The following is a 2,724-nucleotide window of genomic DNA, read 5'->3' on the forward strand; positions in this document are numbered from 1 at the left end:
AAAATTTTTTCCCCAAAAAAATCCCCAAAAAAAAAAAAAAAAAAAAAAAAAAAAGAAAGTACGTAGTATGTATAATACTTGCGCTTCGCATGCTGATATACGCCGCGAGCGTTCCATTATAATTAAATTCAACAGACCCCAGAAGTGGTCATCTTAATTGGGAATTCGATAGAAAACTAATATTTTAATCGATGGGAGATCCTACAGACAATTAGAGATAATCAGATCTACATTTTAAAGCAGCCCGAGCTATCGATACTAAACGAATCGCCAATCGACTGAAGTAAAAAATTACCAATTGGATGGTGAATAAAATCACACTGATAATTATCAATTGATAATTACGAATTATCACATAATGTCACGACATTAAAGGCAACATCCCCTGTAGCTATTAACCTTTATGACACATCGAACCGATACTCTCCTCCCATTATACGAAAAAGCTCATCTCCGTGACATCCTAATACCATATTCGAAATAGGGATTATGTTAAAATTCAAATCGATAGATTTAACGTGATGGAAAGTTTACATTACTTGCCCTAAAGGGTGGTTTAATGGAACAACGATGAAAATAGCCGAACGACGCTCTGTCATGCTGCACAGTGTCGCCTGATTGCTATCACGATTTGATATCACCCACTGACTTCTCGTCACTCATCGTTCGAGAAATACACGAAGTAAAATTGGACACAACAGTCACACCACGACGCTTCTTCATAGAACGGTATCTATAAACTGAAAGCCGGACGAAGCAACGCGACCACGAAACTACCCGCCAACCCGATCGTCCACGACATACCCCGAACGAAAACGAAAGATTACGAACGAAGACGGCCGATGTTTTCCGTGACTCTCGACCGTAAGTCCTAGGCGATTTGAAATTAACAGAAGAAAAATGAACTAATAACAAAACGTTATTTAAGATAATGTTATTTCGAGATAATGCTTTTAACAATCAGTCAGTTGTTATAAGATTCGAAATTTGTTGTCGACAGATTTTACGAAGTAAATCCTTTCGCAATAAAGCTGAATAATTTAAAAATAATCATTCGGTCATAGGGTTTTCTATATTTAGTGTAATCTACGCGCAATCTCCTTTTGTTGATGTCAAAAAGATTGTGAAGTAAATTTAACAAGATATATTTAATTACCATTAGACAGGATCCAGGCATCGCTTCCTCTAGATTCCATAGTCCATGTTATTCCATCTTTCGTCCATGCATTTGGAAGTTAAATCTGTAACAAACTCATTTGTTGGAATATTAATTTAAAAAAACTAAACACAAAATTTCCACGCCACTGTCCCGAACATTTGGAAAGAAAAAAGGAAGCAAATGAATAGCCAGAAGGGCCAGATTACTGAAAAGGAAATCGCGACACAGTAGCTAGAAGAGCTATTAAAAACAAGAATTTTCTACTCAACAACGCAATAATCAGAATGACTATTGTACAATTATCTACATTATGAACTCGAGCAACAAACCGTAACTTGTTTCGCAACACTAATTCGCTAGCACTAATTATGAAATAGGAAATTTTCAAAATCAAACGCGAAGAGTGCTTCGTCATGTTTAAAACTCCCGAAAATAAGTACGCGATGCTATTAATCTATGCACTCATGTTTAAAAATGCGCAACACTAATTGCAACGCGTCCAGTGCAACCATGCTGGAGGTTGCTGATGAATGGTCTCTTCAGTACAATCCCTACAGCCGCATTAGGTGATCCAGGAGCAGGAATAGACTTCCACAAATTCAGTGAAAGAATTTGGGCATTCTGTGAGCGCAACGCTAATTCGAAAATCGCGATCATTCATTATCGCAACACTAAAAAAAGGAAAAATAATCGCGATGAAACAATATCGGAACACTAATTCTAAAACTATATATACTCAACGAAAATTATTATCAAGAAAAATCTACCGTATGAACAAAAAAACTAATATTCAAATATTCTAATTTTAAAATTAATTAAAAGCAATGACTCTATAATCTAATTTAAAACAATAGAAAACAAGACAAATTTTATTATATAAAACTCTAGGATAACTTTAAAAATTCACAATTACAATTGCAAAAGACAATCGCGGTACCATAACTCGCAACTCTAAAGCAAACACGATTATCATTTCTTCGCAACTCTAATTTAAACCGTAATCAATCTCTCGCAACACTAACAAGAAAAAACGCGATTTGCCCAAAAAGAAGATAAACGATGATGAAGAAGAAAAAAAGTACAACTACAAATACTAAAAGAGCATAGTGACAAAGTAGTAACGAGAATGACTTCCCATGCTCTGGAATCATTTAAATAATCCAGAGGATGAGAAACCATTTGTTGCGACCCTTTTCGTGGCAGTTTGCCGGGCCTCTTCTTTTCTTCGGGCGCGATGCCCGCTGAAACTTAAATCTAAGCTCGAGTCTTTCTAATCGCAAACCAAAAAATAACTTATAAAGATGAAATAAAAAGATAAACCGCGGAAGCTGACTCCAGTACACATGGACGATCATCGATCATAGTGATCGTTGTTCGTTCGCACGTGCTTGCTCGAGCAATACCTGCATAAACGTTCGTTTCGGGACCTACTCGCGACCTATCCACGACCGCGACCGCGATACTAAATTCGAAAAATCGAAGAGTAAAACCAGAAACAAATGGCATGCTCAATTTGTACCAATTTCACTGTCGATTTTTCAAATTAGATTTCCTGAAACAGGTTG

General features: G+C 36.4%; 1 protein-coding gene across 5 annotated transcripts in view; it reads right to left on the reverse strand.

The window, feature by feature from the left end:
- Positions 1 to 724, reverse strand: part of LOC122528824 (QRFP-like peptide receptor) — a 106,645-nt gene extending 105,921 nt beyond the window's left edge. For all 5 annotated transcript variants that reach the window (XR_006306673.1, XR_006306674.1, XM_043654359.1 and 2 more), the window contains exon 1: positions 535 to 724. The gene's annotated coding sequence lies outside the window, so the exon portion shown is untranslated. The remainder of the gene's footprint in view (positions 1 to 534) is intronic.
- Positions 725 to 2,724: the final 2,000 nt, after the last annotated feature.

The sequence above is a fragment of the Frieseomelitta varia genome, unplaced genomic scaffold (assembly GCF_011392965.1).
Source record: "Frieseomelitta varia isolate USP_RPSP 00005682 unplaced genomic scaffold, Fvar_1.2 scaffold_263, whole genome shotgun sequence".
Taxonomy (NCBI): Eukaryota; Metazoa; Arthropoda; class Insecta; order Hymenoptera; family Apidae; genus Frieseomelitta; species Frieseomelitta varia.